Genomic DNA, 24702 nt, shown 5'->3' on the forward strand with positions numbered 1-24702 from the left:
GGTCTGTTCATATTTTCTATTTCTTCCTGGTTCAGTCTCGGAAGGTTATGCATTTCTAAGAATTTGTCGATTTCTTCCACGTTGTCCATTTTATCAGCATAGAGTTGCTTGTAGTAATATCTCATGATCCTTTGTATTTCTGCAGTGTCAGTTGTTACTTCTCCTTTTTCATTTCTAATTCTACTGATTTGAGTCTTCTCCCTTTTTTTCTTGATGAGTCTGGCTAATGGTTAATCAATTTTGTTTATCTTCTCAAAGAACCAGCTTTTAGTTTTATTGATCTTTGCTATCATTTCCTTCATCTCTTTTTCATTTATTTCTGATGTGATCTTTATGATTTCTTTCCTTCTGCTAACTTTGGGGTTTTTTTGTTCTTCTTTCTCTAATTGCTTTAGGTGTAAGGTTAGGTTGTTTACTTGAGATGTTTCTTGTTTCTTAAGGTAGGATTGTATTGCTATAACTTCCCTCTTATAACTGCTTTTGCTGCATCCCATAGGTTTTGCATTGTCGTGTTTTCATTGTCATTTGTTTCTAGGTATTTTTAAATTTTCTCTTTGATTTCTTTAGTGATCTCTTGGTTATTAAGTAGTGTATTGTTTAGCCTCCATGTGTTTGTTTTTTTTACAGATTTTTTCCCTGTAATTGATACCTAGTCTCATAGCGTTGTGGTCTGAAAAGATCCTTGATACAATTTCAATTTTTTAAAATTTACCAAGGCTTGATTTGTGACCCAAGATATGATCTATCCTGGACAGTGTTCCATGAGCACTTGAGAAGAATGTGTATTCTTTTGTTTTTGGATGGAATGTCCTATAAATATCAATTAAGTCCATCATCTTTAATGTATCATTTAAAGCTTATGTTTCCTTATTTATTTTAATTTTGGTTGATCTGTCCATTGGTGAAAGTGGGGTGTTAAAGTCCCCTACTATGATTGTGTTTTGTTGATTTCCCCTTTTATGGCTGTTAGTATTTGCCTTATGTATTGAGGTGCTCCTGTGTTGGGTGCATAGATATTTACAATTGTTATATCTTCTTGGATTGATCCCTTGATCATTATGTAGTGTCCTTCTTTGTCTCTTGTAACAGTCATTATTTTAAAGTCTATTTTGTCTGATATGAGAATTGCTATTCCAGCTTTCTTTTGATTTCCATTTGCATGGAATATCTTTTTCCATCCCCTCATTTTCAGTCTGTATGTGTCCCTAGGTCTGAAGTGGGTCTTTTGTAGACAGCATATGTATGGGTCTTGTTTTTGTATCCATTCAGCCAGTCTATATCTTTTGGTTGGAGCATTTAATCCATTTACATTTAAAGTAATTATCAATATGTATGTTCCTATTACCATTTTCTTAATTGTTTGGGGTTTGTTATTATAGATCTTTTCCTTCTCTTGTGTTTTCTGCCTAGAGAAGTTCCTTTAGCATTTGTTGTAAAGCTGGTGTGGTGGTGCTGAATTTTCTTAGCTTTTGCTTGTCTGTAAAGGTTTTAATTTCTCCATCAAATCTGAGTGGAATTCTTGCTGGGTACAGTAATCTTGGTTGTAGGCTTTTCTCCTTCATCACTTTAAATATGTCCTGCCACTCCCTTCTCGCTTGCAGAGTTTCTGCTGAAAGATCAGTTGTTAACCTTATGGGGATTCCTTTGTGTGTTATTTGTTGTTTTTCCCTTGCTGCTTTTAATATGTTTTCTTTGTATTTAATTTTTGACAGTTTGATTAATATGTGTCTTGGCGTGTTTCTCCTTGGATTTATCTTGTATGGGACTCTGTGCTTTCTGGACTTGATTATCTCTTTCCTTTCTCATATTAGGGAAGTTTTCAACTATAATCTCTTCAAATATTTTCTCAGTCCCTTTCTTTTTCTCTTCTTCTTCTGGGACCCCTATAATTCGAATGCTGGTGCGTTTAATGTTGTCCCAGAGGTCTCTGAGACTGTCCTCAGTTCTTTTCATTCTTTTTTCTTTATTCTGCTCTGCAGTAGTTATTTCCACTATTTTATCTTCCAGGTCACTTATCTATTCTTCTGCCTCAGTTATTCTGCTCTTGATCCCTTCTAGAAAATTTTTAATTTCATTTATTGTGTTGTTCATCATTGTTTGATTGCTTTTTAGTTCTTCTAGGTCCTTGTTAAATGTTTCTTGCATTTTGTCTATTCTATTTCCAAGATTTTGGATCATCTTTACTATCATTATTCTGAATTCTTTTTCAGGTAGATTGCGTAATTCCTCTTCATTTGTTAGGTCTGGTGGGTTTTTATCTTGCTCCTTCATCTGCTGTGTGTTTTTCTGTCTTCTCATTTTGCTTATCTTACTGTGTTTGGCATCTCCTTTTCACAGGCTGTGGGTTCATAGTTCCCGTTGTTTTTGGTGTCTGTCCCCAGTGGCTAAGGTTGGTTCAGTGGGTTGTGTAGGCTTCCTGGTGGAGGGGACTAGTGCCTGTGTTCTGGTGGATGAGGCTGGATCTTGTTTTTGTGGTGGGCAGGTCCACGTCTGGTGGTGTGTTTTGGGGTGTCTGTGGCCTTATTATGATTTTAGGCAGGCTCTCTGCTAATGGATTGGGTTGTGTTCCTGTTTGGTAGTTGTTTGGCATATGGTGTCCAGCACTGTAGCTTGCTGGTCCTTGAGTGAAGCTGGGTCTTGGCGTTGACATGGAGATCTCTGGGAGATTTTCACCGTTTGATACTAGGTGGAGCTGGGATGTCTCTTGTGGACCAGTGTCTTGAACTCTCCCACCTCAGAGGCACAGCCTTGATGCCTGGCTGGAGCACCAAGAGCCTTTCATCTACACAGAAAAAGAGAAAAAGTGGAAAAAAATATATATCTTTGCTCCCAAAGTCCACCTCCTCAATTTGGGATGATTCCTTGTCTTTTCAGGTATTCCACAGATGCAGGGTATATCAAGTTGATTGTGGAGATTTAATCCGCTGCACCTGAGGCTGCTGGGAGAGATTTCCCTTTCTCTTCTTTGTTTGCACAGTTCCCAGGGCTCAGCTTTGGATCTGGCCCCGCCTCTGCGTGTAGGTCGCCGGAGGGCGTCTGTTCTTCGCTCAGACAGGACGGGGTTAAAGGAGCCGCTGATACGGGGGCTCTGGCTCACTCAGGCTGGGGGCAGGGAGGGGTGCGGATGCTGGGCGAGCCTGTGGCGGCAGAGGCCGGCGGGATGTTGCACCAGCCTGAGGCGTGCCGTGTGTTCTCCTGGGTAAGTTGTCCCTGGATCACGGGACCCTGGCAGTGGCGGGCTGCACAGGCTCCCGGGAGGGGAAGTGGGGATAGTGACCTGTGCTCGCACACAGGCTTCTTGGTGGCGGCAGCAGCAGCCTTAGTGTCTCATGCCCGTCTCTGGAGTCCGCGCTTTTAGCCGCGGCTCGCGCCCGTCTCTGGAGCTCCTTTAAGCAGCGCTCTTAATTCCCTCTCCTCGCGCACCAGGAAACAAAGAGGCAAGAAACAGTCTCTTGCCTGTTCGGCAGGTCCAGACTTTTTCCCCCGACTCCCTCCCGGCTAGCCGTGGTGCACTAACCCCCTTCAGGCTGTGTTCACGCTGCCAACCCCAGTCCTCTCCCTGCGCTCCGACCGAAGCCCGAGCCTCAGCTCCCAGCCCCGCCCGCCCCGTTGAGTGAGCAGAGAAGCCTCTCGGCCTGGTGAGTGCTGGTCGGCACCGATCTTCTGTGCGGGAATCTCTCCGCTTTGCCCTCCGCACCTCTGTTGCTGTGCTCTCCTCCGCGGCTCCGAAACTTCCCCCCTCCGCCACCCGCAGTCTCCGCCCGAGAAGGGGCTTCTAGTGTGTGGAAACGTTTGCTCCTTCACAGCTCCCTCCCACTGGTGCAGGTCCCGTCCCTATTCTTTTGTCTCTGTTTTTTCTTTTTTCTTTTGCCCTACCCAGGTACATGGGGAGTTTCTTGCCTTTTGGGAGGTTTGAGGTCTTCTGCCGGCGTTCACTAGGTGTTCTGTAGGAGCTGTTCCACACGTAGATGTATTTCTGATGTATTTGTGGGGAGGAAGATGATCTCTGCATCTTACCCTCTGCCATCTTGAAGCTCCTCCAATTGATTTTTTTTTAAAATTAGTTAATTAATTAATTTATTTTTGCTGTGTTGGGTCTTTGTTTCTGTGTGAGGGCTTTCTCCAGTTGTGGCAAGCGGGGGCCACTCTTCATCGCGGTGTGCGGGCCTCTCACTATTGCGGCCTCTCTTGTTGCGGAGCACAGGCTCCAGACGCGCAGGGTTAGTAATTGTGGCTCACGGGCCCAGTTGCTTCGCGGCATGTGGGATCCTCCCAGATCAGGGCTCGAACCTGTGTCCGCTGCATTGACATTCTCAACCACTGCGCCACCAGGGAAGCCCCCCTCCAATTGATTTTTGATTGTTGATCCTGTCTTGCATACCTGGGATGAATCCCACTTGATTGGGTCATCTGATGATTTAGACAAAGGAAATTAATTCCTAAAACTTGTTCTTTTTGATAAATAAACAGCACCTCTTAAATCAGTTATTTTCCCTCCATCATTTATTTTGGAGATAATATCTTTTCTCTTTATTAATTACTATAGAGCACATAGTAAAAGTTCAAATAATACAAACAATTTTTAAATGAAAAATAAATGCTCCTCCAACACCAGACCCTAGATGCACTCCTCAGAGGCCACCACTCTCCACAGATTTTTTTTGGTGCATCCTTCCAGAATTTCCTTCCAGAATTTTCTGCTTCCTTTCAGAAAAAAATAATGACCTCCTTTTATTATGGACTAATAACAACCCTACTGAGGTGTAGTTTTCTTGGGCCAAGTGACCTGGAGAGTTGTTTTATAGGACTAGTTTGGCTGACACTTCTAGAACTAGAGTTAAGGTGCACTGGGTTTTTGTCTCAGGCTCTGAATGCCTCCAGAAATGTTGGGGTCCACTTGATGTTCCTCTCGGCTCCTTTATTCTCGTTGGTGGGCTTGTCTTTGTGCTGCATGACTGATAGTCACATCCTGTTTTTGGGGGAGTGTCCTCACTGCTTCTTTCATTATGTCATTTTATATTCCCCCTATAGCGTGACTGGAATAAATGAAGAACGCTTCCATGCTCTTCCCCTTCTCTGCTCACCTCTGTGTCTTGCAGACTTAGGATGTCTTCAAAGAGGACCTTTCCTCCCAAAGACGCTGTTTAAAATTCCACTCCCTCAGTGATGTGTGAAGAACAGTCAGAAATACTGAAAGACGTTTGATGTGTGAGATTTCTTCCAGGGAATAGTGACTTACTTAGATCCCAGAGGACCCCAGTCAGTGAGGGGCAAGAAGAAAGGGGGCCTGACCTCAGGGCAAAGGAGAGCAGAAAGGGAAGCCACGGGCATTTGCTCAGGTAGTGTGTGAGTGTGCCTTGCAGTGAGGGTTTGAGGTGCCTCTATGACCATGGTAGTCCCTGTGCACATTTTTGCAGGAGGGCTTAGAAAGATTTTCCAATCACAGTTGATCAACCAGTAAGCATTTATTAAACCAACAAAATTTTAATGCCATCGCATACACTATCTGAGTCTTCTCGCTAAAGTGACACTCCAAGTCACGTTGCTCCTTGTCACTTTTTTCATAGCACTTATGGCTATTTATTAACTTCTTCAGTCCTTTGGGTGCCTGCTTGCTGTCTGTCTTCCCCACTAGGCTGGCAGCTCCGTGAGGGCAGGGATGCTGCTGCATCCCAGTGTCTGGTGCCTGGGACACTGTAAGTGCTTAATACAAATATTGATTAGCTGAAATAATACATAATGAATATACACTTTACCAAATAGTAATGACAGTAGTGAGTGATCACCAACATTTCTGGAGCACTTACTATGTGCCAGGTCCTGTGCTAGCCACCTTTCATCTCATTTAATCCTTAGCAGCTCTATGAAGTGAGAATTAATATCCCTATTTTATAGGTTAGGAAAATGGGCCAAGAAATGTATCCTGTCCCAGGACATACAGCCAGTAAGCAGTGGGCTGAGATGTGAACCTTGGTCTGTCCAAGAGCACAAAGTTCAAGGTATGCGGTATAATCCCTAGGGATGTTAACCGTGAGTAGTGACTGCAGAAACGGGCCCAAAGGAGCAGGTTGCCACCTTCCAGGTGAGTGTCGGGTGGCTGGTGGCAGGCCAGGCATCTGCTCTTCAGGAATTGAAATGGAGACACCCAGGCAGTCGTCAACACCGTGCTGCGGGGTGGGTTTATCCCTGATGTGAGTTCCTGGTAGATATTTTGAGCAGTCATGAATTATTTAGGTACCGAGACAGAAACACTTCCTGGCATTGAATCCTAACTGAAAATTGTGCATGAAATTAAAGTCAAGAGGTTCAGCAGTTATTTATTTTTTCTGTTAATGAATGAGGAAAAAAACACCCTTTCAGCCATCAGCTTTATGTTTCACCTTCTTGTTTCTCTTCCCTGGATCTCCAAGTGGCTCCTCAGTGCTTTGTGAGTCTTTATTTTTATTTTTTTATATATCATATCTTGCAAAATACCTGAGAGCCGTTTTCACCGTTCTGAGTGCCCGGAGAGTGCTCAGTTTGATCCATTCTCCCACAAGGAGAGCTTCAGCAGAGAGAAATGAGGCCTAATGAGCCCCCTCATCATGGCAGACTCCCTCCTTCTCTGGGCCCTCTCCGAGCCTCACTGCTTTCCCTCCATCTGGGCTGTTGTGCTAATTGGGGATCAACTGAGCTATTATTGTGAATTTATACAACACATTATGTGTTGTAAAATGCCTCATATTCAGTTTATCAGTCATTTCTTAAGTAAGTCACTAACTAGGGAAGGAGGAGAATTCAGAAGGATCTAGGCCCAACTCGCAGGCTTATCCTAGTGGGTTAACCTGGTGAGGGCAAAACTTGTAAGAGGGACCAAGTGCATGTTCTTAATGAGGGTCGGTGCTGGTCAGTCCCTGAGAGGGATACCCCCATATTTCCATGTCTTTTTCTTTTGGCTGCACTGCGTGGCTTCAGGGATCTTAGTTCCCCGACGAGGGAATGGACCTGGGCCCCAGCAGTGAAAGCACCAAGTCCTAACCACTGGACCGCCAGGGACTTAACCCCATGTCTTTTTTTTTTTTTTTTTTTTTTTTGCGATACGCGGGCCTCTCACTGTTGTGGCCTCTCCCGTTGCGGAGCACAGGCTCCGGATGCGCAGGCTCAGCGGCCATGGCTCACGGGCCCAGCCGCTCCACGGCATGTGGGATCTTCCCGGACCGGGGCACGAACCCGTGTCCCCTGCATCGGCAGGCGGACTCTCAACCACTGCGCCACCAGGGAAGCCCCCATGTCTTTTTTTTTTTAAGTTTTATTGAGATATAATACACATACCATACAGTTCACCCATTTAAAGTGTATAATTCAGTGGGTTTTAGTATATTCACAGGGTTGTACAACCATCACCACAGTCAACTTTAGAGCATTCCATCACTCCCCAAAGAAACACCAGACTGCTTAGTCATCACTCCACCCAACCCCTGCATTTCCCCCAGCAGCCACTAATCTACTTTCTGTCTGTATAGATTTGCCTATTCTGGACATTTCATATACATGGAATCATAAGATATGTGGTCTTTGTGACTGATGTCTTTCGATTAACATAATGGTTTCTGGGTTCATTCATGTTTTATCAGTACTTCATTCATACTTGTATCAGGATGTATGAGTAACTTTATTTCTTTTCATTGCCAAATACTATTCCATTGTATGGATATACCACAGTTTGTTTATCCGTTCATTTTGTGATGGACATTTGAGTTGTGTCTACTTTTTGGCTATTATGGATAATGCTGCTATGAACATTTATGTACAGGTTTTTGTGCGGACATACATTTTTATTTACCTAGGAGTAGAATTGCTGGTGCATGTGGTAATTCTATGTTTAAGCTTTGAGGAACTGGCAGACTGTTATCCACAGTGGCTCAACTATTTTACCTTCCTGCCAGCAGTATATGAGGGTTCCATTTTCTCCACATTCTCACGAGTAACATTGTTATTATTTGACTTTTTGACTACAGCCCTCTTAGTAGGTGTGAAGTAAAGTGGATTTGCACTGTGGCTTGGGTTTGTATTTCCCTGGTGGCTTCCACTGTATCTTGACAATAAAATTTTTTTATACATATGTATTTATTTTTGGTGAGAACACAAGTTCTACTCTTGGCAAATTTCAATTATATAATACAGTGTAATTGACTATAATCACTATGTTTTACATTACATTCTCAGACCTTATTCATCTTATTTACCAGTCTTATAGCTGAAAGTATGTACCCTTTATCAACGTCTCCCTATTTTCCCCAGCCCCTGGCAACTACTTTTTTACTCTCTATTTCTTTGAATTTGACTTTTTTTTCCCCCTGATTCCACATATAAGTGATACCATGCAGTTTTTATCTTTCTCTGTCTGGCTCATTTCGTTTAGCAAAGTGTTCTCAAATTTTATTCATGTTGTTGCAAATGGCAGGCTTTCATTCTTTCTCATGGCTGAATAATATTCCATTGTTATGTATATAAATGTATCCTTTGATGAACACTTAGGTTGTTTCCGTATCTTGGTTTTTGTGAATAATGCTGCAATAAACATGGGAGTGCAGTTATCTCTTCATTATCCTGCTTTCATGTCCTTTGGATATATACCCAGAAGTGGGATTGCTGGGTCATATGGTGGTGGATGTATTTAAAAACTTTTTTTTAATCGAAGTACAGTTGATTTACAATATTGTGTTAGTTTCAGATGTACAGCAAAGTGATTCAGTTACACATAGTTTTTTCAGATTATTTTCCATTATAGGTTATTATGAGATATTGAATATAGTTCCCTGTGCTATACAGTAAATCCTTGTTGCTTATCTATTTTATGTATAGTAATGTGTATCTGTTAACCCATATTCCTAATTTCCCCTCCCCACTTCCTTTTCCCTTTGGTCGCCATAAATTTGTTTTCTATGTCTGTGAGTCTGTTTCCATTTTGTATATAGATTAATTTGTATTATTTTTTAGATTCCACATAAAAGTGATATCACATAGTATTTGTCTTTCTCTGTCTGACTTACTTCACTTAGTGTGATAATCTCTAGGTCCATCCATGTTGCTGCGAATGGCAATATTTCATTCTTTTTTATGGCTGAGTAATATTCCGCCTTCTTAAACCAATCATCTGTTGATGGGAATTTTGGTTGTTTCCATGTCTTGACAATAAAATTTTTACTTAGGCGGCTGGATGTTCTGCTGGGGGTTAATATTGGAACAGACGAGGAGAGTGACTGTCTCTGGAACCCTCCTCTCCTCAGGCAACCTCACGTCCATGGGGCATCCCTCACCCTTGAGCCTTTTCTGTCTGTGGGACTGGGGGAGGGGGTAGACCAAGTCTGAACCACTGCCCAGGCCTTCGCTCTGTTAGCCACCTTCAGAGTTGGCCTTCTGTTTTACTGGCCATTCTTAATTATCCCATGACCCACAAAAAACATGAAGATTTAAAACAATTTGCTTTTAAAATTCAGTTACAGATGTTGTCCTGTCATAACTGCAAGCTGAGTTTTGAAAGTTTCTAAGGTCACAGGTGTTTTGATGAAGACACTATATGTCAAGCCCGCAGCACAGAAGAAAGTCTGTGTTTTCCAGCTTTCCTGTGTCCTCAAAAATGAATGGATAAGCAGAGCCCAAATCCTCGGAAATATGTTTATTTTGAAAAATTAAATTCCTTATCTTGAGAGAGTTGTAGATTTATATGCAGTTGTAAGAAGTACTACCAAGAGATCCCATCCTTGGACCGTTTACCTGTGGGAGAAAATAAAGATTTACTGAGGGACTGGAAAATAACTCTGGAAGCATGCCAGGAATTCCAACTATTTCTGCTGCCATCAGCTCCCTGCTTTCCCCAGGATGAGGACCTTATGACCCAACAATCAAATAAGCTGCTCCCGAGGAGTGGTTACTTATTGACAGCAGCTATTCAGCGTTGCGATTGATTTTGGCTTAAGGTGGACAAACCTAATAACAGTACCCCCCTTCTCTTCCTTCTCATTCTTGTTCTTAAGGGTCAGTTGCTAATATTGAATCTTTCCTGCCATGGCTGCTGCTGCTGCCCCTAATCCTTTGAACTTTTAAAAGACATTAAGCCTGCCACGGCTCTCATTTTAACTTAGACCTACCCACACTGGGAGAAAATCCTCTAAATGAGGCAACGAATGTAAATAAGCTAATGATTATAAAATTGGTCAGTGTAGTACCTGGCATATCATTTGAGTTTGGTTCTTTCACTGATTCCACACATATTTATAGAACTATAACTCTGTGTTAGGCATTGTTTAAGATGCTAGGGGTACAATTAGAGAAAAAAAACCACGTAGAAATTTCTGCCCTCATGTAGCTTACATTCTCCTGAGGGGAGAAAAAAAGATTACAACAGAAAACAAAATCAAAAAGTAAAATAATGGATAAAAAGTAGGGAGTGAGGGCAAAGTGGGGAGGCGGAGGGAGTGGGGATGGATTCCATTAAAAAAAACCTTTTAATATTGTGCTGTACATTACATCCCCAGGACTTATTTATCTTATAACTGGAAGTTTGTACCTTTTGACCCCCCTTCACCCATTTCACACCCCAGCCCCTCCCACCCCACTCCTGGCAACCACTGATCTGTTCTCTCTATCTGTGAGTTCAGTTTTTTGCTTTTTTTAGATAACTCATATAAGTGAAGTCATACAGTATTCGTCTTTTTCTGTCTGACTTATTTCACTCAATAAAACCCTCCAAGTCCATCCATGTTGTTGCAAATGGCAAAATTTCATTCTTTTTTATGGCTGAGTAGTATTCCATTGTGTGTGTGTGTATGTGTGTGTGTCACATCTTCTCTATCCATTTATCTGTTGATGGACACTTAAGTTGCTTCCCTATCTTGGCAATTGTAAATAACGCTAAATAATGCTGCTATGAACATCAGGGTGTGTGTATCTTTTCAAATTAGGTTTGTTTTTTTTTTTTGGATATATACCCAGGAGTGGGATTGCTGGGTCATACAGTAGTCCTATTTTTAGTTTTTGGAGAAACTTCCATACTGTTTTCCACTATAGCTGCACCAGTTTACATTCTCACCAACAGTGTACAAGAGTTCCCTTTTTGCTACATCTTTGCTGACGTTTGTTATTTGTATTCTTTTGATGATAGCCATTCTTACAGGTGTGAGGTGATATCTTATTGTGGTTTTGATTTTGCATTTCCTTTATTATTAGCGATGTTGTGCATCTTTTCATGTGCCTGTTGGCCATCTGCATTTCCTCTTTGGAAAAACGTCTATTCAGTTCTGCCAATTTTTTAATCGGGTTGTTTGTTTTTTTGACGTTGAGTTATTTGATGTTGAGCTATTTATATATGTTGGGTATTAACCCCTTATCAGTCATATCATTTGCAAATATTTTCTCCCATTCAGTAGGTTGTCTTTTCCTTTTGTCAATGGTTTCCTTTGCTGTGCAAAAGCAGCCCTATACATTGCATAAAGGAATGAGCATGGCTGTGTCTTATAAAAGTTCATTTACATAAATAGGCAGAAGAGCAAGTTTGGCCATGGACTGCAGTTTGTCAATCCCTGCACTAGAATAAAAAATGTGAGGGAGGTGAGAAATCAGGCCCTGTGGATGGGTATCTTCGGGGAGAGCACTCCGAGCAGAAGCAACAACCAGTGCAGAGGCCCTGAGGCGGGTTTGTGGCCGGCCTGAGAGAAGAACAGTAAAGACCGAGTGAACAAGTGGAAAACTAGTAGGAGACAAGGTGGGAGAGGTGGAGGGGCCGTTCCTGTGGAGGTTTGTAAGCTAAGGTAAACTCAATGCATGTTTACTAAGGATATTCCAAAGAATAAGCAATGAACTGCTTTTTTAACAGTTGAAGTGTGACATGCATATAGAAAGGTATTCAAGCAAGCAGCATGACACTTTTGTAAAGTGAACACAGGGTGACAGCACCCAGATCCAGAAACACAACCGGACTGACACTTCAGAAGCCCTCCCCATGCCTCCTCTCGGGCACTGCTCCTGGCGGGTGACCACCAGCCTGGCTTCTAACACCACAGGTTAGTTGTGCCCATTGTTGAACTTCATATAACTTTTCATAAGAGGCACGTGTGGTATGCTCTCTCTTGCCTGCCTGCATCTGACTCCTTGGGCTTAAGGTTCTGTTTCTGAAATTCATCCTTGTTGCTGCTTTTGGTTATAATTTAATTCTCACTAAGGTATGGGAGTCAGTTCTATGAAGATATTATTTAGTTGTTTTTTCCACTGTTGATGGACATTTACATTGTTTCCAGTTTGGGCGTTACAAGCTGCTTTGTTAGCTTTAACTTAAAAAAAACAAACAAACTCAAGCACACAGAGTCAGCCACTTAAAAAAACAAACAAACTCAAGGACACAGAGTCAGCCACTTAAAAAAAAAAACAAACTCAAGGACACAGAGTCAGCCAAATATTTAGGGGCTTTTGGAAAACAGTTGCAAGTGTTTGAGAACAAGACATTTCACAGACTGTCCAGGGATGAGATTGTTTTCCTGCTGCAGCTCAGGAGGTCCAAGGCGACCAGCACTGAAGCTGCCACAGGCCTAGCTGTGTGGCCCGCGATCATGGAGTTGGTGTGGTTTGCTCAAGTGGCCAAGCCACCTTCCCCTGTGACACTCCTCTAGCAGACATCTGTCTGAGTGTTCCAGAAAGAGGCTCTTGTGGTGGGGCCTCTGGGGCTCCCACGAGCACTTCTGCAACCATGGTCTGTGGGATCACAGAGAACGTGTGTTCCCTAAATCTGTAAACCTGTGATGCAGAAACACGAAACTTTTTGGGCCATGACACTTTCTTCCCACGTCCTTGGAAAGAACGTAAACATTTAGGCAACTCAAGGTCAAATCTGCCTGGAGAAGGGAAGTCTGTGTCTGCGAGTATTCTTCATGAAGTGCTCAGGCAGCACCATGAGCAGATCACTTTCCGGTGCTTTGGAAGCTGACCTTTCTGAGCGCGCGGGTCTTGTGCTGAACACACAGACCAGATGCGCTTTGCAGTTGCAGAGTCATGAGGTGGAAATCTGATCACTCTTAGGAGGACCTTGGTGGCTCTCCCATTCCTCCTGGCTCTCTCGGGCCATGTGTCCTGTTGCCCCTCTGCTCAGCCAGCACACCCCCTCCCATCTACATCATCCTCTTAACGATGCAGCATGGCCCCGGCTGCCCATCTGGTGGCCTCAGCCCTTTGCTAATCTTAGAACACTCCCAGGTTACCACTGGGGCTCACACAGCCTCCGTGTCCTTCTTGAGCACTTTCTGATTCGACTGGAGGGGGAAGTTCCTCCTTGTGGACTCATTCTAAATTGAGGAGCCCAAGAAGACACACCAGTAGGTAAACTGAGGAAATAGGTAGGCTGGAAAAAGCAAGAGAGAAGGCAGCCTCCCAAGTTAGCAATTCTGAGCTTTCTCACCTGTTCATAGAGGTAGGCTCTATTTTACAGGATTTCCCAGTAGCATGGCTATTTTCTAGACTCTTCCATCGCTTCTATAAGCATCATTGTAAAATACCCCTTTCATGGTGCATTATTGTATGGTGGGGTGCTCTCTTTCTGTGTAGAAGAAATTCTCATGATAGGAATAGACACCAGGCACAGAGCAGATGTGTGGAAATTGTTTGCTGAAAGAATGAATAAGGAAAGTATGTCTTTGAACTTTCTATAGCAACTCTGACATCCCACTGTATGGAGTCTCCTGAACCCAACATTGTCGTCTGACTCTAGCTGACCTAATCTGACAACGCAACATCGCCTAGAAGACTTCCTGTCGCTCATTCATTCATTCATTCATTCACTCATCAAATATTTACTGTGCAAGGTCCTGAGAGAGGATCTGGAGATGTAGCAGTGAACAAGACAGTACAAGTTCGTGGAGCTTCTATTCTAGTGCGAAGAATCTGGCAATAAGCAAACAGTAATACAAATAAAAATTAGGAAAGGTGGTGATGAATTCTATGTAGAAAAGTTCAGTTGGGGCAGGGAGGTTCAGGGAGGTGAGAGAGTGAGGTGGAATAGGGATGAGGTAGTGTTCTTTCTAGGGTGGCTGGGAAGGTCTCTCTGATACGGTGGTGTTTGAGCAGAGGTCTAGAGGAAGTGAGGGGGAACCAAGTAGGTATCTGGGAGAAGAACATTCCAGGAAAAGAGAAGAGGTTCAAAGGCCTCAAAGCAGAAGGGAGCAGTATCTGAGAGGGGTTGGAGGAGCGAGGGGAGAGGGCTGGGAGAGAAGCCCAGACAGGTGGAGGCAGGTCTACCCGGTGGGTCTTCCAGGTCCCTGGAAGCACTTAGAAGCCACTGGAAGGTTTTACTAGAGGGCAGCATGGTCAGACCTGTGTGTTTTAAGAGGATCACTCAGTTGCTGTGTGAGAATCGGCTCAAGGGGAACAGGAGCAAAAGCAAGGAGACCCATTGGAAGGCTGATACACTCTTCCTGGTGAGAGATGTACCCTTGTGTGGTGAGAATTTTTAGAACGCACAAGGCTGCCAGACTGTCCAGTGGTCCAGAGCAGGGTGTTCTACTTTTGTGTGAATTTCAAGCTCAGGATATAAACACCTGCCTGGACTTGGAGAGGCAGCTGGTGAGGGCTTCCCTGGGCCCCTGCCCCACACTCCTCTTCCTCTCCAAGGGCCCTCACCACGGAGCACCGTGGGGCACAGACCCAGTGAAGCCAGGCAGCATCTGGGTGTTAGCAGCACTTGGTGCTCACCCGAAATGACAGCAGGACGCAGACCCCATTGTCACCAGCTTCAGGGCAGCCCCCTCCTCCTCTGAGGAGGAGAGTTTCACGTAGCTTTCGTCACACAGGGCCTCCGCAAGCTGTAGTTCCCCTTCCCCTTCTTGCTGGAGTGAATTGGGCCTTTTCCTCCCTCCCTCCCTCCCTTCCCCCTTCTCTCTCTCTTTCTTTCTCTCTCCCTCCTTCTCCCTTCTCTCTCTTTTTCTTTCTTTCTCTCTCTCTTTCCTCCCTCCCCACTCCTACCCTTCCCTCCTTCCTTCCTTCTTCCCTCCCTCCGTTCCCTTTTTTCCTTTTTAATTGAGATATAACTTACATATAGCATTGAGTAAGTTTAAAGTGTACAACGTGTTGAGTTGACACATTTATACATTGTGGTTTGATTACCACTCTAGCTTCAGTTAACACCTCTAGCATGTCACATAATTATCATTTCCTTTTTGTGAGAACATTTAAGATCTAGTCTCTTAGCAATTTTGAAATATTATAATATAGTATTGTTGACTGTAATCACTGTGCTGTGCATTAGATCTCTAGAACTTATTCGTCATCTAGTTGCAAGTACTGTAAACAACATCTCCCCAATTCCCCCACACCCCACTCCCTGGTAACTACCACTCTACTCTCTGTTTCTATAATTTCAGCTTTTTTTGATTCCACATATAAGTGCTATCATGCAGTATTTATCTTCCTCTATCTGGCTTATCTCAGTATAATGTCCTTGAGGTCCATCCATGTTGTTGCAAATGGCAGGATTTCCTTCTTTTTCATGGCTGAATACTATTCCATTGTATATTTATACCACCTTTATCAATTCATTTACTGACAGACACTTAGGTTGTTTCCATATCTTGGCTATTGTGAATAATGCTGCAATGAACATGGGAGTGCAGACATCTTTTCAATATCCTGTTTTCATTTCCTTTGAATATATACTTAGAACTGTGATTACTGGATTATATGGTAGTTCTATTTTTAATTTTCTGAGGAACCTCCCTACTGCTTTCCATAGTGGCTGCACCAATTTACATTCCCACCGCCAGTACACAAGGGTTCCCTTTCTGCCACATGCTTGCAGCACCTCTTATCTCTTGTCTTCTTGATAATTGCCATTCTCCCAGGTGTGAGGTGGAGTTGGGCCTTTTCTGTCCATGATTTCAACCATGTCTTCTGGGGTGTGGCTTTCCTTACATGTCTCTGGATCTAGACTCACCCAGTTCACTTAGGTGGTGGAGGTGTGGCCCTTGAGTGTTGGCCATTCCAACCCGTATGTCCGGTTTACACCTCTTCGTCTTCACCATTTGGATTCTGCCTTGGTTATCTACTGCTGCATAACAGATGACCACACACCGAGAGCCTTAAGACAACACTCATTTACTAGCTCTGTAGGCCAGAAGTGTGGTGGACTCAGCTGGGCTCTATGCTCAGGGAATCACAAAGCCACCGTCAAGGTTCAGCTGGGTTGGGCTTTTATTTGGAGGCTCAGGGAAAAATCTGTTTCCAAGGTCATTCAGGTTGGTGGTAGAAGCCAGTTCTTTGTGGTTGTAGAACTTCAGACCCCATTTTCTTGGCTGTCGGCCAAGAGCTACTCTCAGCTTCTAGAGGTCACCCACATTCCTTGTCATGCGACCCCCTCTGTCTTCAAGCCACAATGGTGCATTGAATCCTTCTCATGCTTTGACTCTCTCTGACTTCCCTTCTGCCACCAGTTGGAGCAAGCGCCCTGTTTTTAGGGATCATGTGATTATATTTGGCCTATCTGGATGATCCAAGGTAATCTCCCTACCTGAAGGTCAGCTGTGCCGTGTAGCACAGCGTAAGCATGGGGGCGCTGTCTCATCGTAGTGATTGGTTCTGGGGATTAGGGCAGGACATCATTGGGGCCATTTTAGAAATTCTGCCCACCCTGACAGATTCTTTTGCGTCCAGTATCAATGGTATTTGCAGACTTGCCTTTGCCCTCATGACTGGTGTCCCTTGGTGGTTACTACAGTGTGCTTTTACTCCCGGGACCTGAGTTCCTTCTTTTTCAGAGAGGCAGTTGGCATTTTGAAGCCACTTGGTGCTCTGGAACCCAGCATAGCGACCAAAAATCGGTGTTTGGTGTTTCTGTCTGACGCTGAATGGCAGGGAACCAAGAAATGGTGGCCTATTATATCATTATATGATCACTAAAGCCTCTCATTAAAGCTAAAATTATAAGGGCTGAGATGTTCAAGGCCCTGTGTGTTTGAAGTCTCATGGATCATAAAATGGGAAGTAATCTAATGTCCTAGGGCATCTGCTTTTTCCTGTCACAGCCAACTTCCAGGAAACGTACCAGAGGAGTCTTCCCACCTCTGCTGGAACCTCCCATGATCAGGAGCTCATTACCTTATGATGCAGTCTATGCCATTCTTGAACAGGTCTATTTATTAAAAAAATCTTCCTTCTATGGGCCCACATTGGCTTTCTTCTGACTCACCCAGTGTACCCATGTATAGCCTATAGCCACACCAAATGCCTCTTTTCTCTTATGAAATATGCTTATGCAGAGGCTTAGAGGCAGGCACCAAGCCTTGGGGCATCTCTTCTCCAGCTAGACTCCAACTTTTCAGGCAACCTGGCACGTTGCCTTCTCTTCTGGTGCTGGGTACACCTTTAGAATGCAGTCTCGGTCAAGGGCAAGGAACTTTTTCTGTTGTGCTCATCACTATATCCCCAGCGCCTAGCACAATGCCTTGTACATAGTAGGTACCAGTAAATACTTATTGATGGGCCGCAATCTCCTTTGGAACTTAGGTGTTTGCATGTTCTCCCTGATTGACATTGCCCAGTCTTGTGAGCCATCCCAGGTCTCTACCTAGAAACAGTTAATGTTCTCTGTCTTAAATCCTTTCCAGAACTAGGCATATAAACAGATAAATAAAACAAGTTAATGATTCAGGTGCTTGAGAGAGTTGCTTCCATAAGTAACAAATTTTGGTGCTTGACTTAAATTGTACCTCAGAGTTGCAGCAGGCAGGAGGAGGTAACTTCATTACAGAGGAAAAAAGGATCATATTAAACTTGGAATTGGTTTGCCTTCTCCTCTCAAGTGCATGGAGTCACTTAATTAGATGCATCTCTCAACGTGAGCACTTGCTGCGGAGATGGGAATGAAGCCCCACTGACAATAAGAAGAAATTCCTTTCCAGAACAAATAGAAGATGTGGTTGCCTTGCTGCTTATTAAATAGTGGTCGCCTTGGTACCCAGAGGCAGCAAATATGGGTATTCATGGTGGGTATTTGCTGCAATATTCTAATATTACTGCTCAGTTTAAAATGCTTAGTTTTGTATAACGTAATTATTGACACATTTGCATCGTTTTTCTACAGGAAAAAGTGTAGGTAATTATATCGGTAAGAAATTGGAAGTTAGAGCCGCTGGCTTGGTAGCTCAGGTCTCTAACCTGAATGCATTACAATGCTCCTGTGAAAGAATTCCACACATAAAAATTTCAGGATGTTGTTCTGCTCTCTGAAAAATTGATGTGGTACCTTATAGGTAAAATAAGGGTCTTGCCTCGTCTTTACAACATTTATCGCTCCTCCTTCCAGCAGGTATTTACTGATTCCTGTGATACATAAAGAAGTGCAGATTTTAAGTAGAACTTTCAAAGGAAAATCTCTAGTTGTATCATTTAAGGTAGCTAGAAAAGCAATTATAGAAAACAGTCATTTATTGTCTTTTAATACTGTTTGATAAACATCAGAATAAACTAGTTTGTTTTTGACAACGTTGATCTGGACATAGTGTATTTTACACATATTAGGCAAATCAATTAGAAAATGGAGCTCACTATTCTAGGTAGGAAATTTCAGTTGTTTAATTCTTTATTTGTTATCTCTTTCAATGGTGCGTCTAATAATTAACTGACATGATTATAAAGCTTTGAATTGTAAGTTATACAGTACTAGAAAGAAGCTAAGCCCTGTTCTCCATTCTTCTCCTCTCTTCCAAACTCAAATTTTGCTGTCTCTAGATTTTTGCATGTTGTTAGAGTCCAAAGAATACATTAATTCTGCAATCTTTTTAGCTGAATTCCATTGACTAGTTGATTGACTCATTCAGCAAACATGCATTGGGCCTGCGTTGGGTTTAGATCACAGCGCTAGGGTTAGAGAGTAGAAAAACTCTATAAGAGATAAAGGAGACTTACCTTAAAAGTTTTTTTCTAAGTTAACAACACATCCATCACCTCACATGATTACTTTTTTTGTGTGTGTGGTGAGAGATTCAAGATCTATTCTCTCAGCGGCTTTCAAATATATAATACACTATGGTTAACTATAGTCACCATGCTGTACCTCAGATCCTCAGAACTTATTCATCTTGTAACTGGGAGTGCGTACCCTTTGGCCAACATCACCCCATGTTCCCCACCTCTCAGCCCCTGGCAACCACCACTCTACTCTCTGTTTCTATGAGTTTGGCTTTTTTAGATTCTCAGAAGTGAGATCATATAGTATTTGTCTTTCTCTGACTGCTTAATTCACGTAGCACGTTGCCCTCAAGATTCATCTATGTTGCAAATGACAGGATTTCCTTCTTTTTTACAGATGAATAATATTGCCATTATATATAAAAACATACCACATCTTCATCCATTCATTTGTCAATGGACACTTAGGTTGTTTCCATGTCTTGGCTATTGTGAATAGTGCTGCTGTGAACATGGGGGTGCAGATATCTCTTCGAGATACTGGTTTCATTTAGAGGAGGCTTACCCCTAATGAGTCTATAGACTAGTAGTTCTCAAAGTGCGGTCACACACCAGTATTGACATTGTGTATGTGTGTGTGCACACACATCCATGTACTGTATACATGCTGATAGCCCTGGAATATACTACAGTAGGAGATGGACATTCATGATTTAAATAAAATTAATGCACTTTATTTTTTAGAGCAGTATTACGTATACAGAAAAATTGTGCGGAATATACAGAATTCCCATCTACCCCTTTTTCTCCATCTCCCCCACTCTCACCAATTATTAACATTTTGCATTAGTGTAGTACGTTTGTTACAATTGATACATTATTATTAACTAAAATCCATAGTTAACATCAGGGTCACTCTTTGTGTTGTGTAGTTTGTTGGGTTTTGACAAATGCATAATGTTATATATCCACCATTACAGTATCATTTAGAATAGTTTCACTGCCCTAAAAATGATTTGCATTTCCCTGATGATTAGCGATTTCTACCTATTCATCCATCCCTTCCTTTCCCCAAACCTTAGCTACCACTGATCTTTCTACTGTTGTTTCTATAGTTTTGCCTTTTCCAGATTGTACTGTAGTTGAAATAAGACATTTTATAGCCTGTTTAGACTGGCTTCTTTCACTTAGCAATATGCATTTAAGGTTCCTCTATGACTTTTTGTGACTTGATAGCCCACTGAATAATAAATATTCCATTGTCTAGATGTGCTATGCTTTGTTTATCTATTGAAGGACATCTTGGTTGCTCCCAAGTTTGGGCAATTATGAATAAAACTTCCGTAAACATTCATGTGCAGGTTTATATGTGAATATAAGTTTTAAACTTCCTTGAGTAACTACTAAGGAGCACAGTTGCTGGATCATATTGTGAGACTATGTTTAAGTTTGTAGATTCTGCCAAACTTTCTTCCATAGTGACTGTAACATTTTACATTTCCACCAAAAATAAAAGAGAGTTCCTGTTGCTCCACATCCCCACCAACATTTGGTGCTGTCAGCATTTTGGATTTTAGCTATCTAATAGGTGTGCAGCAGTATCTCACTGTAGAATATTTATTTATTTATTTTAATTGAAGTAAAATTGATGTACAATATTATATGTTATAGGTGTACAATATAGTGAATCATAATTTTTAAAGTTTAGATTCTATTTATAGTTATTATAAAATATTGGCTATATTCCCTTGTACAATATATCCTTGTAACTTATTTTATACCTAGTAGCTTGTACCTTTTAATTCCCTACTGCTATATTGCCCCTCCCCCTTCCCTTTCTCTGATGATAACCACTCGTTTGCTCTCTATATCTGTGAGTCTGCTTCTTTTTTGTTATATTCACTAATTTGTTGTATTTTTTAGAGTCCGCATATGAGTGATCTCATACAGTATTTGTCTTTCCCTGTTTGGCTTATTTCACTTAGCATAATACCCTCCCAAGTCCATCCATGTTGTTGCAAATGGCAAAATTTCATTCTTTTTTATGGCTCAGTAGTATTCCATAGTGTGTGTGTGTATGTGTGTGTGTGTGTAATATATACATACATACATACCACATCTTCTTTATCCATTCATCTGTTGATGAACACTTAGGTTGCTTCCATATCTTGGCAATTGTAAATAGTGCTTCTATGAACACTGGGGTCATGTATCTTTTCAAATTAGTGTCTTTGGGTTTTTTTGGACATGTACCCAAGAGTGGTGTTGCTGGATCATATGGTAGTTATGTTTTTAGTTTCTTGAGAAACCTCCATACTGTTTTCCACAGTGGCTGCACCAATTTACATTCCCACCAACAGTGTATGAGGATTCCCTTTTCTCCACATACTCGCCAACGTTTGTGTTCTTTTCGATGGTAGCCATTCTGACAGGTGTGAGGTGATATCTCATTTGTAGTTTTGATTTGCATTTCCCTGATGATTAGCGATGTTGAGCATCTTTTCATGTGCCTGTTGGCCATCTGCGTTTAGGATAATTTTCTTTTTAAGAAAGCAGCCTAGGCACCTGGGCCTCATAAATGCACTGCACAGATAGGCAGGAGTGGAAAGCTGTAACATAACTAATGCATTCTGAGTCCTGCATGTTTCAAAAATTATTTTCTTCACCATCATTTGTATTCGTTAGTATAGCTAGTTTCAGTCAAGTGTCAGAAATGGTAAGAGCTCTCTGAGGCCCTCTCATCCACTCCTCTATTATACTGAAGTTTTTTCCCTGCAGCATATCCTTCATAGTTCTTCAGTTTTAAAGAACCGGTCCTGTTGGGCTTTTCATCTTATTGTCAGTGCAGTGAGTTTGCAGTTGGTTTGCCTGCAAGGGAAAAACATCTTGCTGTAGGTATCTTCTGGTGTCATTTTGGACAGTACCTCACACAGAGTTTTGGTTTACATAGATGGTCCCCTGGTATTTTCTAGGTTGAGTTTGCTTTGGTGCCCGATGGAGGTCAGTGTCAGTAATAGTCCTGATCGTCAGCTTCACCAACTCTGCCTGTTTCAGGATTTTTGCATTTTGGTGGTAAAAACCAAAGACTCAGAAAATCGACAGGATATTGCCATGTTAGAGGTAACATACACTTTGCACATCATGCCTCATCTCAAAACTCTTTTTGAAAGTTAATATGGCAGATCTTATGGTAAAGCCCTTTTTTAAAAATCTCAGAGCTATTTCTCTGAAGTTTTGCTTTTCTTAGTTTTATCCCATTAATAATAATTATAATATTAGTTGGGAGAGGGGGTTGGGAGTCTTGTCTTGGAGCTGTTTTTGCATAGAAAGTATATTTCTTTTGCTCATATATACATATATATGTGTGTTTTGCTCATATAAAAATACATGTGTGTATATACATATTCTATATTATACATTATACATTATATACTATTTATATATTTTTGGCTAGGGTATTCTAGGCCAGTGTTGTCCAATAAAACTTCCTTGAAAATGGAAATCTTCTGCAATGTCTACTACAGTAGTCACTAGCCACATGTGTCTTTTGAACATTTGAAATGCAGCTAGTGTGGCTGAGGAACTATATTTTTCATTTTTAATTAATTTAAATGTAAACTGTATGACCCCATGTGGTTAGTGGATGAGAAGTATAGGGGAGCACATAGACTTCTTGTTGAGTGCTAGCTCTTTCCTTTGGCAAATTCACAGATATTTTATGGGAGGTGGAACTAAACTAAGTCTAGAAACCTTTTGACCTATTAACTTCAACTATGGAATTTGAGATGTTTACTTAAAAACGTTTCTTGATGTGATTCTCTGTGTCCAGTGTGACCCCAGATAGTTCTAAAGAAGTTTGTAAATAACACACAGGAGGTTTCAGAAACATGAAGGTTCAGTCTTGCCGTTGGCATGCTCTGTGAGCCAGGACAAAGAGCCGAACAGTTCTGAGCTTCAGTTTCCCACGTATAACGAGAACCATGGAAAGTACACTGTCAAGCTATCTAGCTTCAGTGGTAGATGGGACCTGAGCAGAGCCATGGAATGAATTCCCTCTGCTCTGGAGAATTCTGATTTGGAAACCAGAGAAGTCAGGTGACTGGGAAGTGTACTAGTCAGGACTGGCTGGCTTATGTTGTGGCAACGACAGGTTCACCTGGAAATCTCAGGGACTTAACATCACAAAAGCTCAGTTCTAGCTACATTCTAGCTACATCCAAATCTAATGTCATTGGGCAAGTGTTCAGGGTGTTGTCCTCCATGCAGTCACTCCGCGATCTTGGCTGTTGCCATCTTGTTCCTTCATCATTGAAGTCACCAAGTTCCATGCAGGAGGGAAAAAGAAAGAGTGTGAAGGGTTGCACACAAGCTCTTAAATGTTTAGACTCAGAAAGGACACAGTCCCTTTTGCTCACACTCCAGGGGACAGTGCTTGACCTTGGCCTTGACTGTGCAAGGGGGCTGGGGAATGTGGAGGAGTCCATAGATATTTGGTAAGTAGTAAATGTCTTTTTCATACCAAATCCTTTGCATTTAAAAAATTTGAACACTTTAGAATGATTTTGGAATTTTCAACTATTTCTGTTAAGTCACTTAGATATAATTTGGAAGGTTGTGCAAAATATTTTAGCTCTAGGCTTTAGTGCCAGTTTGGAATTTAATTGGATACTCTATTTCTCAGTAAATTTGACTTCTATTTCATGTTTAACGTTTGCTGTTACAATGCTAATTCACCTTGAGGTCCTTTGGGCACAGGTGCTCATGGATTAAAAAAAGTTATTGATAATAATTTCATTATCCAATTGAGCAGATTTAGTTCATATCTTTTGGGATGTGGACTAAAATACAAATGGAAAGAGTATCATACATAATTTCCTCAAGCTTGTACTGAACTTGGGCATTACTGTATTTTAGAAGCATGCTGTGATTTGTTTTGTTTATTTTTGGTTTTGCAAAACCCAGTGTACTACAGATCCTGGTGAAATTCATTCTTCATTCATAACAGCCAGCTTTAAAGTGGCAAACATGGAGAAATCACTCCATGTTTTCCTAAATCTCCTCTTTCCTCAACTATCATTTTTCTGCCAGCAAATGGAACTTTTGTGCTTTCTGTCATTATATCCGAAATTTTCCCACTCATAGAAATTTCCAGGGCATTTGCCAAAAATGCAGATTCCCTGTTTTCAGTGGATCTGAGATGTGGTCTAAGAATGTGTATTTTAACAAGTGCTCCTTTTAAAAAAATATTTATTTATTTATTGAAGTAAGGTTGATTTACAATGTTGTGTTAGTTTCAGGTGTACAGCATAGTGATTCCATTTTTTTTGCAGATGATATTCCATTATAGGTTTTTACGGGATATTGGGTATAATTCCCTGTGCTATATAGTAAATCCTTGTTGCTTATCTATTTTATGCATAGTCATTTGTACCTGTTAATCCCATATTCCTAATTTGTCCCTCCCCGCTTCCTCTCCCCTTTGGTAACCATAAATTTGTTTTCTATGTCTGTGAGTCTCTTTCTGTTTTGTATATATATTCATTTGTATTATTTTTTAGATTCCGCATGTAAGTGGTAACATGTAGTTTTTTTCTTTGGCATGTTTCACTAAGCATAATATTCTCTAGGTCCATCTGTGTTGCTGCAAGTGGCATTATTTTTTTCCTTTTTATGGCTGAGTAATATTCCATTATATATATATGTATAATATCTATAATGGAATATATCTATATAATGGAATATATATATATATATATATATATATATATATATATATAT

General features: G+C 41.6%; 1 protein-coding gene across 2 annotated transcripts in view; it reads left to right on the forward strand.

Moving 5' to 3' along the window:
* Positions 1-24702, forward strand: part of FRMD3 (FERM domain containing 3) — a 313237-nt gene that overhangs the window by 20770 nt on the left and 267765 nt on the right. Inside the window, exon 1 of one of the 2 annotated variants that reach the window (XM_027094155.1) lies at positions 23261-23417. The exons of the other annotated variant lie outside the window; for it this stretch is intronic. The gene's annotated coding sequence lies outside the window, so the exon portion shown is untranslated. Of the gene's footprint in view, positions 1-23260; positions 23418-24702 lie in introns of those variants that run through there. 2 annotated transcript variants of the gene reach the window in all.

The sequence above is a fragment of the Aethalodelphis obliquidens genome, unplaced genomic scaffold, assembly GCF_003676395.1.
Source record: "Aethalodelphis obliquidens isolate GAN/ISIS:26980383/991018 unplaced genomic scaffold, ASM367639v1 scaffold88, whole genome shotgun sequence".
In the NCBI taxonomy this organism is placed as follows: domain Eukaryota; kingdom Metazoa; phylum Chordata; class Mammalia; order Artiodactyla; family Delphinidae; genus Aethalodelphis; species Aethalodelphis obliquidens.